At 38.8% G+C, this 12,189-nt stretch overlaps 1 protein-coding gene and 2 non-coding genes across 4 annotated transcripts in view; all 3 read right to left on the reverse strand.

Moving 5' to 3' along the window:
• LOC106663540 (roundabout homolog 2-like) overlaps positions 1–12,189 on the reverse strand; it is a 187,611-nt gene that overhangs the window by 117,387 nt on the left and 58,035 nt on the right. The gene's annotated exons all lie outside the window — the stretch shown is intronic.
• Positions 1,347–1,420, reverse strand: Trnag-acc. The gene has a single exon. It is a non-coding gene; the product is annotated as a tRNA-Gly (tRNA).
• Trnae-uuc lies at positions 4,285–4,357 on the reverse strand. Its single transcript has one exon. It is a non-coding gene; the product is annotated as a tRNA-Glu (tRNA).

Genomic DNA, 12,189 nt, shown 5'->3' on the forward strand with positions numbered 1-12,189 from the left:
GCGACTTTGCCAGCAAACTACACCAATTCAACCTAAAGGAATCCCCAGACTGCGAATGCGGCGAGATTGAAACAGTAGTGCACCTAATGTTCGAATGCCGGATACATGCACGAGGACGAACCAAATGGATGCGAGAGATTGGTGCCATAAACGCAAGTTTGGACGCCCTGCGGGAGGCAATCTCCACCCCCAAAAATTACAGATTAACTGTAAAAAGGTGGCGCACAATAATGAGAAGAAAAGGATGGCCCGAATAAGTCATCAAGTCATCAAAATGTACACGCAAGTACTCATAAGCAACACTACTGGCCCCCTCCAACATCCGGACCGGACGCCTCCGCGCGGCCCATCCCGGGGGCGCATAATAGCGCCGCAAAGATCCGGTGGAGGGGTGCTAAGCGACAAATAGCCGCCTACCTCTGTAAGGCTCTTGAGCTTAGGAGCAGAGGAGAAACAAAGAGAAGACCTAGCGGTCGGACTTTTTAAGTATTTGAAAAATTGACTATTCTCACGTGAAGAATGAAGTCAGGAGACATGGTTTCAGACCCTCACCTTAACAAATTGTTATTTGTCGACCAGCCTTTGCCATTGCATTGGGAATTGTGTAGCTGAAAGTTATCCTTAGGATTATAGTTTCATTATTGTAGGGATTAAGTATAAAAACGAATATATGTAGTGTATATTTAGCTTGTTAATAGGATTTTTTAATCGTCACAAAATTTCCGGTAAAAACCCAAGTCAATTGAGGTGCGTTAACAAGGGAAATTATTACGGCTCATTGATTCTCTGTTTCTCTCAGACAGTTCCAAAAACCATCGTACAGGAGTTAAAACGAATTGAAAATTAATTGCCTACGGGTCAAAAAACGACAGAGGGGTTGTTTATTCGGCTCTCGGGTAATAAATAAGCCTTTGGAAACAATTAAAGGCTCTCCGGTTTATCCGTAGAGATGGGGTTGCCGGCTTTGGTTTCTTTTGTAAACTGATTGTGATTCGGTGAGCGGTTCGAACCGTAAATCCTTCAGGGAGGCCGACTTCTCCCTGATCCCGGCCGCCCCTAATGCACAACCCTTGTCTTCCGAGTCTGTTGGCACACTTTGCAACGGGTCTATTCCTGATAGTAAATCATACCGGACACGCAGCCGCTAGACGCGTTTCAACATGAAATTCCACTTCGTCACGTTTTATTTTGTCTTTGTACCATTGAGTGAATCAATTTGAAATAAGATCAAAACAAGTGGAATGCGATCAGTTTGAATTGATACAACGGAGTAGTTTAAAAAAGCTGAAACCAACATTCTTTTTTCTACAATTAATTAAGGTTTTTTGTTTAGATAAAAAAGGCATTGGTACGAGCGGGATTCGAACCCACGACCTTCGGCTTGGTACGCCGCTGCTCTACCACTTGAGCTATCGTGACCTCGATCCACTTGGACACTAACTTCCCATCTCAACCACACCTTTCGAATTTTCCCTCCTTTTTGCCTTTTATTTCAACAAAAAACCTTAATTAATTGTAAGATATTAATTGGTCAAGCGGACCACGAAAAATAGTGAATTTAATTCTGTTTTTTCTTTTCTTTTTTATACACTTCGCGTGAGCGCGGAGATATATGAATAAATAAACGATAGATACATAAATATATAGACAGAGAGACGAAAAGTGTTCAAGAAACAGAGGTAGAGATAGTGAATAAATGAGAGAAAATTTTAGTGATGGCCTTTTTGGGTATTCATATAATGGGAATGTGATGAAGTTTTAGGGGTTTGTAGACTTTTTCCGGTTTAGAGGATCAATGGAACTCAGAGGTCGTGATGGGTAGCAAAGTTGAATATGAAGGAAACGGAGGCAAAGATTTTGAGGATTTTAGACAGGAGTGACTAGATTCTTTAGAGTTTGGAACGGTTGGTGAACCTCACAGTTTCAATTTGTAACGAGTGTTTTGATCTGCTTTAAAATAGTATTTTGAGTAGTTCAACTAGCAATTCGCAGTAGAACTTCATTGATTACGATATTGCCACTGCCCAAGGTTATCTGCGTTCGGCGAAAGAACCGTATCAATGGACAGATGCATCAGATTGCTCAACGGACCAGATTGGACAGACTTGGTGAATTATGCTAAAGCGGCCTGGGCCTATCGAAGGCTAATAGTAAACGAATTTAATTAGTAATTCTTCTCTCTTCTTATCTTTTACTCCCAATTTCTTTGCCCCCCGCTCTTTCCCTTGATATTTGGTGTTTCTGTTTCTCCGGTCTCAGCTCCGCTCATTGATTTTTAATTCTCAGTTTTGTGTACTTTTGATTTGGTATGTTGTTTTAGATGTTACACTTAGCATTGACTTAGTTTAATGCATTTGTACGTTTATTTTACAGGATTAGTCAATTATTAATCCAAGCTCCGGCAGACGGTTACCTTGCCGTATTAAGTTTATTTTCTTGTTTGAATTATATGTAATTTTTCTTTTTTTCTTCTTGTGTGCAATAAACTTATTATTATTATTATTGAGTAGTGCAAATAGTACGTTCTGTTCTATTTTTGGAGTCCGATATGATTCTTCCAAGTATGTCTTTTTTCCAGTAAAGTCCCAAATAAAGTTTGGGTGTTAAGATCTTCTTTATATTTTTGGACTGTGCCGAACATTCGGTGCTTTATTTCCACCACCATCAGGGCCTGTTTATTAAAACAACAAAATTAAGACAAATCCAGAGTAAACTGTTACGTTGACCAATTGTGATAAAGAGAATTGAAAAGCAAGGTACATGTCAATATTTCAGGATAGCAGGGGGGCCACTTCTTGCAGGGTTTGGTGCGGCGTCTTCCGGAGGAAATAGAGACATGACTACAGAATATTTATAACCAACATCTACAAACAGAATTTCAGTTTTATATAAAAGTACGATTTGAAGACTCAAAAGACTATTTGAAAGCAGATCAAAACTCTCATTACAAATTAAAACTGTGAGGTTCACTACGCGTTCCAAACACTAAAGAATGTAGTCATGATAGTGGAATAAACCACCGAAAGCTCAGCATAGCTCCAAATGTTGTTGTTGCTCACGTGACCTCTAAAGAAGATTAAAGCACTCACACACACTTAATTTGCTGCAGGTCGATAAACATCCGAAACAATAAAGTCCCAAATATCGGACGTTGGTTGTCGGTTTAGGAACAGTTGTAGTAGATTGAAGAGGTGATATGCCAAAGGTTGAAGGTCGTTTCCTGAGATTTTGTATCGTTGTATGTGATTGTCCATTTCATAAATCATTCTTCCAAATTGTCCAGATGGTCCGGTAAGTGTCAGAAGATATTTGGTCTGGGATTACTGAGAGCATGGAGGTGGTACAGTCTGCATATGGGAGGAGTATTGCATCGTAATTGGAAATGTCAGTGTAGAGTAAAATAGAATGGGACATTGCTAACTTACGAATCACTCGTTTAGGCATAGTGGATGGGAGAGATTAACAAATTTTAACAATGAATAATACATATAACAGTTTACAAATTAAAAAAAAAATAAATAAACCACACGTACTCTAGTTAAATACGTTTTTACAAAGCAACATTTCAGGGGATATCTAGTTCAAAAGAGATGGATAATTTTATAATCATTTTGAAATACACATTGAAACCACTTTGTGTTCTTCATTTACTGGATTCTACTCATATTTATTTATCAAGTTACAACGAATCCCTATGTATACAAATGAGCTCTGCGAGCTTTAAAAACACATGTGTTACGTGGTTGTTAATTGTTATGTGATCGAATTGACGAACGTTCAACTGTTCTTCGTTTAATTCTTACTTTTTTAATTGAAATTTATTATCGGTGGTAATTGAAAAAGGTTGAACAGTCCGTTATTTCTTTCATATTCGGACAGTCAACCTTTACTTTTGGCCCTGGCGTTGGCAACTGACATTCAGAACTTCCGCCAAAGTTTACCCAAGGAATTTATGATTAAGATAAATTTGGTGAGCGTGAGGGTGAGCTTTGAAAAAGAGCTCGTTTATTTCACGGAGAGAACAGTTTTGATCCAATTCTTAAAAAGAACGGTTTTTCGCATCTCTACCTCACACAGTTGCCCTCATCCAGGGAAAAATCGCCGAGGTAGGCTGGCAAAGAATGCTCCACCCTCTATACCCTCCAGACCTCGCTTTTTCCGATATTTAAAAAGTTCCGCTTCCTAGACACCCACTAAAATTATAGGAAATTTTTTCCTCATATACTTATTATTATTATTGTAAATTAAATTAATTATGGTTTTTAGTTGAGATGAAAAAGTCAGTGTCACGAGTGGGATTCGAACCCACGACCTTCGGCTTGAAACGCCGCTACTCTACCACTTGAGCTATCGTGACTTCGAACCACTCGGGCAATAACTTTCCATCTCAACCCCACCTTTTGAATTTTCCATCCTTTTTGCCATTTTTCAAATGTCGTGTAACCTATTTGATTCTCTGTGACAAATGAAATGATAAAAAGCGGCGTATGAAGCCGAAGGTCAAAGGTTCGAATCCCGCTCGTGACGCTGACTTTTTTATCTCAACTAAAAATCTTAATGAATTGAATGATATTAATTGGTTAAGCGGACCACGAAAAACAGTGAATTTAATTAATTAAAATGAAGTATACTTCACTAAAGCTCTCTGTGGCCATTTCATTAGTCGTCGAGAATCAAATAGATTACACTACAATAATTAAAATTATAGGGTTGTTAATTGTGATGTGAAGGAAATAACAAACTGTCCAACCTTCTTGTTTTTTGCTTTTTAATTTATTATTGACATTAATTAATTAAGCTTTTTAGTTGAGGTAAAAAAGTCAGTGTCACGAGCGGGATTCGAACCCACGACCTTCGGCTTGATACGCCGCTGCTCTACCACTTGAGCTATCGTGACTTCGATCCACTCGGGAACTAACTTCCAATCTCAACCCCACCTTTTGAATTTTCCCTCCTTTTTGCCATTTTTCAAATGTTGTGCAATCTATTTGATTCTCGGCGACAAATGAAGTAGCCACAGAGGGCTTTAGTGAAGTATACTTCATTTTAATTAATTAAATTCTCTGTTTTTCGTGGTCCGCTTAACCAATTAATATCATTCAATTAATTAAGGTTTTTAGTTGAGATAAAAAAGTCAGCGTCACGAGCGGGATTCGACCCATGACCTTCGGTTAGATACGGCGCTGCTCTACCACTTTTAGTGTCCCAGTGTATCGAAGCCGCTTTAGCTCAAAGCACTCCGTGGCCATTTCATTTGTCGTCAAGAATCAAATAGATTACACGACATTTGAAAAATGGCAAAAAGCAGGGAAAATTCAAAAGGTGGGGTTGAGATGAGAAGTTAGCGCCCGAGTGGATGGAAATCACCATAGCTCAAGTGGTAGAGCAGCGGCGTATCTAGCCGAAGGTCGTGGGTTCGAATCCCGCTCGTGTCACTGGCTTTTTTATCTCAACTAAAAACCTTAATTAATTAAATGATATTAATTGGTCAAGCGGACCACCAAAAATAGGGAATTATTGTAAATATTTAGTTCTATTATTTTTGTAAATTTGTTCTATTTAACGTGGATAGTCGGTGTAAGCGACCGGTACACCAGTTACAGGTATGGTCGGGTCGAATCGGAAGATAAGAGTTCACCTATCAAGAATGGATAGATGATGAGACTGGTGATAGATGGCACTTGTCTCTCAGAACGGTCACCCCCGCTCGATTAAGAACAGGCCATCCGAGGTTGACACACGACACTTGTGTTCTGCCACTTCCCGCATATGTGTCCGGCATGCTGAGAAATATTGCTCGATGTGTCCCGCCTACTGAAGGGAACTCCATGGCTCTATCCAAAGAGCCTTTATGAATGCGAACCCGATATGAGAATTGCGCTTGAGCGCGGAAGAGAGCATCTGAGTAATCTGTTCCGATTCTTAGAGGAAACAAAGTTGATTTCATTATAGCATAGATACTTTTGTGTTCCCTAGTGATGTTGAGACTGAATATATTTATTAGCGTGAATGTTAGTGAGAGATGGGGGCATATTTAATACACCATTGACCCTTAATTTTGTTAGTTTTACAATAGGACTAAAGGGGGATGAACGAATATTGATTACTCTACCATTCTGAGGGGATGGCATGTAAATAAATACGAATGCATTTAAGAGTGAATGAGAATGTGAACTGATGTTTTTGGGGTTGAAATGAGCTAGATGTTGATTGTCCCCGGAGCCCAACCTCGGTTGCTGGACAGATAAGATCAAGTCTGACCCCGGACTGCCAATACCCGAGTATAGAGGCGTGCCGGTATTTTACCGTAAATTACAAAAGCTGAATTGCCAGGGGATTCGAGAAGTGATAGTACGTAGCTCATGCATGTGTGTATTTGAGGTTTTATAAATCAGTTTGGACACCAAAAAGAAAAGTTTCATGGAAGGCAATATTGATCTTGATAGGCGATGGAAAACAAAGGATATAAAAAAATAATTTTACGAACCGATCATTTTTCCTGTCGTTTGAACTCACCTGGAACAAAAGAATAAAATATTTTAGAACAAAGTTGTATAGAGGAATGTGTATAAATATATTGGCTTCATTTTATTTTTGAATTGACATTGTAACATCTTTTTAAAAATTTTTGTACATAAGTGTCTTAAGTTTATTGTAATTGGGAGTTTCAAAAATCGCAAGCCTGAAGATAATATCGATTATTTGTTTTTTTCAAGAAATTGAGATTGTTATTGGTTATTACAATTAATTAAGGTTTTTAGTTGAGATGAAAAAAAGTTAATGGCACGAGCGGGATTTGAACCAACGATCTTCAGCTAGATAAGCCGCTGCTCTACCACTTGAGCTATCGTGACCTCGATCCACTCGAACATCAACTTCCTATCTCAACCCCACCTTATGAGTTTTCCCTCCTTTTTGCCATTTTTCATCTCAACTAAAAACCTTAATTAATTGTAATGATTTAATTGGTCAAGCGGACCACGAAATTAGTGAATTTAAAGAATTAATATGAAGTACATTTCACTAAAGCTCTCCGTGGCCATTTCAATTGTCGTCGAGAATCCAAACCGATTACACGACATTTGAAAAATGGCAAAAAGGAGGGAAAACTCATATGGTGGGGTTGAGATGGGAATTTAGTGTCTGAGTGGATCGAGGTCACGATAGCTCAAGTGGTAGAGCAGCGGCGTATCTAGCCGAAGATCGTGGGTTCGAATCCCGCTCGTGCCATTAACTTTTTTTCATCTCAACTAAAAACCTTAATTAATTGTAATGATTTAATTGGTCAAGCAGACCACGAAATTAGTGAAGTTATTGGTTATTTTATATTCTCTAGCAAAAATCGAACAATGCTCTTCGTACGTTTATATTTTTCATTATTTTTTCTTGTCTCGATGTAAAAAAATCTCGATAAGAGATGCTTTGTTGCCGAGATGATCTAGAACGCCTATATGGCTGCTCCTGGACCGTGTAGATAATTTGCTAAATGACTCGTGTTTATCCCGCCCTCGAGTCGGTTCGGGTTTAATTGCAATTTAAAAAAAAGGACGGTACCCAATTTCCGAGGCAAGAACGGGATCATTTTTATCAATTTAATGGGACGGATTTTACACCGGCACGAGATAACAAGGGGTTTGCAATTTTTTACCCTTTTCGTTCCATTTAGACAGAAAGTCGTTGTAATGTAGTGTTAATAATGTGTAAAGTGTAATAACGTTCTAGATAAGATTAGAATGTACAATATATTTCACAGAAGAACATAAATGCCTTGGCGCGTGTGAGTATTGTGTACCAGTGCGATACCAGATCCAGAAGCCAGAATACATTTACACTAGAAAAGAATATAGAAAACGTTGGCCATGTCTGAAAAGGCCGAGCATCGACGGACCACATTCTACCATCTGTAGGCTGTTGTTTAAGCCGATCGGGATGTGTCGATTCCCTATTTAACCACTTGTACCTAACCCCCTTGAAAGTAGCATAAACATGCTGTCCGTCCGTCCGTTTCACGAGGGGATATCCGGATTATGACCGGAAGTTAAACTCGGATGATGGAGCATTTCCCGGAAGGCGATCCATCATATAAAGTGACAAGGGTTGCCAGGGGCGGTACACAAAATAACGCAGGGCGTTCTGCCTAAGCCGTTTCTCCAGGCCCCGACAAAGCCAGATCCTCGGTTTTCCCAGTTATTTATGCAATACCCGTGAGACAACTCGGGGGAGCGGTTTCAATGGGATGCTCGTTTAATAACTTTTTGGAGCGGAATCAACCGCTCGAAGCGGTTTGAATAAAATTTATGACATCCGGTCCGCTTAGCCTCGCTGATGTTTATTTAAGCATGTACCCGTGAGACATCCGCGGAACGGTTTCAATGGGATGCCAATTTGAATGCATTTGTCGCAGAAACTACCGCCTTCTAGCGGTTCGAACACAATTTCTCGATTTGCGTCCGCTTTGTTTCGATTTTGTTTATTTACATAAAACACTTTTGATGATTCGTGAGAAGTTGTGAGATTTCTTGTAGGGATCTGCTGGGTGTTGGACCTACTTAAAATATCATAATCACCCAAGAGCCTTTGTGATCCAACATCAATACACTATAAATATCATTAATATATGAAAATATATTCTCAGAGAAATTCCGCATCAGCTAAATTAAATATGTTTCGAGCAATAGAAGTAAGTGGACCCATAGGTCTGAGTGGTTCTGTTTTCTTCTTTCTTCCAGTAAGCCTTGAAGACAAAATAAAGAGGCAGAAAGTGAGTGAGAGATAGATAGATAGATAAATAGATAGATAGAATAAAAGTCGGCTGACATCCAAATTTTTCCCCAGCGTTGAAAAAAGACAAAAAGCAAAATGTCTACACCCCGACTACTGGACCACCCAAATGCTTTCAGGACATGGAAACTTCGCAAGCTATCTTCATAAATATAAGAAAAGAGAAAGCCCTTTATGCTCTGTTTGCAGCACTGAAGAAGACGCCGTACAGAAACTCTTCAGCTGTATCAAATTCAATGCAGAAAGAGAACGTCTGCGAAAGACCATCACCTCAGCAAAATGGCCTCGTAATCTCCAAAAGCTAGTCTGTGATATCAAATCAATTGGAGCACTAAAAGACTTTGCCTCAAATACGCTTAAATGAACAAGTCCCTATTTATTCTAATTATTAAGTCCTAAATATTGTTATTATTGTTAGAGTTTTATTACTGTTATTTGTTTATTGCATAATTAAACATAGGTTTAGGTTTAGGGTTCCGGGCTGTTTTCCAATTCTTAGTAAGAAACTTTTAGATAATATAAATATATAGAAAATAAAATCAAGGAAAAGTAAATGTGCAAGGGGAAACCAGCAAGGGAAGACCTTTCGTTTTAGGTTTTTAAAATGAAAATATGGTCCCTTCAAAAACCGACCAGCGGTCTCGCCTGAGGGAAAGATCATTGGGAGGTATTTTTATCCTATTTATTTAAAATCCCTTAGATATACAAATTCAATTAAGCTAAAGCGTTTGTCCACCGGTATGGGGTCTTCCTCAGGTACGGCGGGGTGGTGGAAAGGGTAAAAAAAAGAATAGATAGATATATAGATAGATAGATAGATAGATAGATAGATAGATAGATAGATAGATAGATAGATAGATAGATAGATAGATAGATAGATAGATAGATAGATAGATAGANGAGAGAGAGAGAGAGAGAGAGAGAGAGAGAGAGAGAGAGAGAGAGAGAAGCTATAGCGAAAATTTTTCATATTCTGTCTTATTTGGGATAATTATTTAGTGAAAATAAACAGAACAAAAGCCAACGTAAAAATCGAATAAAAAAAGGTATGAAACACTGCAAAGGAATAGAACAAAATGTTCTTAATTTAATTTAGAAATATATATGCGGAAAACGCAGTTAATGGAAATATATGCGAAGCCAAACAGTTTGTCCAATTTCAACACGATTATGTCAGGAATGGAACATATGCTGCAGAGAGAGAGAGAGAGAGTGAGAAAGAGAGAGAGAAGGGGAAGAGAGAGAGATAGATAGATAGATAGAGAGAGAGAGAGAGAGAGAGAGAGAGAGCGAGAGGAGGGGAAGAGAGAGAGAGAGAGAGAGAGGAAGAGAGAGAGTGAGAGAGAGAGGGAGAGAGAGGAAGAGAGAGAGAGAGAGAGTGAGAGAGAGAGGGAGAGAGAGAAAGGAAAAGCGAAATAAAGAAAGAATGAAAAGTATGAGAAGGCGTATTTATTGTATATATATCGCAGGATTTGACCTTAAGGAACCTTCTGGCCTCGAGATAAATAATGTAACAGAGAGATAAAAATGATGGAAGAGAGCCATAAATTAAGGAAAATCGCGTGTTGGACAACCAGAGCAAGTGTAAGAAAGCAGTTAGAGAGTGGGAGTGAAAAACTGAAAGAACGCGTCAGAAAGATGGGGTATGCTACAGAGTAAGAGGACAATAAAATATATATGCAAAGCAAGTAACTGTGAGATTGCCTTGCGTTCCTAATATATATATATAAGGAAAAAGAAAACCTTGAAAGATTTTTTTTTTTAATAAATAAAAGAGGATGGTGATAGATAGATAGATAAATAGAGAGAGAGGGGGAGAGGGAGGGAGCGGGAGGGAGAGAGAGAGAGAGAGAGAGTGAGAGAGAGAGGGTGGAAAAGAGGAAAAGACAAATAAAGGGACAAAACCAAACAACAGATATTTTCATTATAGAAGACCAACAGGAAAAAAAGAACGAGCTAGATACAGTGACTGATGAAATCTAGACGAATCAACAAGTAAAACACATTAAACTAGAGGATAGGGATAAGAATAAAAAGGCGACCCGTTCTGCACCTCGTCCTATTTACACCCGACTGTGCTACTCCATTTTGTTTACTACTGACAGGCAAGCTTCAGCTTGTTAATCAACCTTAATAGCGTTACTAGCGGGTCATTGGTGTAGGATCTTGCTTGCGGCATTTCATCTCGTAGGTGCTCTATAGACCCTCGCAAAAGCATAGTGTGAGTCTCTTCTTCTCTTCGTCCTGGCAAAATCTGCGTAGTGTTTCTTCTGGCACTCCTGACTATGCCTTGCGAAACCAGAGAGAAAATAGTATGTGTGAGAGAGAGAGAGAGAGAGAGAGAGAGAGAGAGAGAGAGAGTGAGAGAGAGAAGATGATGATGATGATTGATGATGATGATGATGATGACAGAGAGATGATAAATTCAGAAAAAGTTAAAAAAATTAACGAAAAGAGAGAGAGTGAGAGGGTGTGTCTACATATTGGTTAGGGTAGTTGGAACGGTTGGAAATTTGTGCAACTAGCTTTTATGCAATCTTGCGTAATTAAATTTTCCGGCTTAGTCAAGCTTAATTAAAATGCTAATCGAACTTATTGCGGAACTCCCATCAATCAGTTATGCTTACGTTCGCGGATTTTTATCTAAGATGATTAACCAAAGAGATTTGAGGTTTAACTTGTAAAAGTTAGCCGGATTATGGTTATATCACAATTTATTATTAGTTATATTGCAACGAAAATTGAACTTGGTGAATATATTGCGGGAGTGGAAGACGGGAAGACGGCAAAGTAGAAGAGAACATTTTGTCGCTGATTGATTTATGTTTCAAATTAATAAAAAGGGGAGCGTTTTTCTTTGGTTCTTACAAATATTCTATTAGTTTAAGTAAAGTGAACTGAGAAAAGGAATCGTATATTTATGCATGTACTTTCAACCTCTCGGTGCCCGCAGATTTATATCTTGTTCGCAACCCTTTCCAACATAGCCTTCATTCTAAAAAGCACTTTTCCCAGTAATGGACTCACCCCCTTGGGGTTGGGGGTGGCCCCATTAATGTAAAACAGCAAAATAAAAACTTTTGTCGACTCCATTTTAATTTTTCTGCGCAGGCAAGACGAAAAAGCTTCCCATCCCGTTCTTCCGGTGGCATGCCTCTGGCAACCCGAGGGTGTAAATACATTTCAACAATGTTTCAAACCCCCGACAAAAGAGACCGGCTCCAGTGGAAACGCGCTCTTATTTGCATTTGACAGATTTGTTTTTACATGCATTAGCGTTTTAGCGTATTTTTTCATGCGCTCGTCAGGTTTTCACCCCTCAGATTTTTTTGTTAAAACCCCAGGGGTTTTTTTGTGAGGCGTATAAAAGAAAATAACGTTACTCTCGACTACATTTGCTATCTACAA

The sequence above is a fragment of the Cimex lectularius genome, unplaced genomic scaffold, assembly GCF_000648675.2.
Source record: "Cimex lectularius strain Harlan isolate CLEC.00 unplaced genomic scaffold, Clec_2.1 scaffold133, whole genome shotgun sequence".
NCBI lineage: Eukaryota > Metazoa > Arthropoda > Insecta > Hemiptera > Cimicidae > Cimex > Cimex lectularius.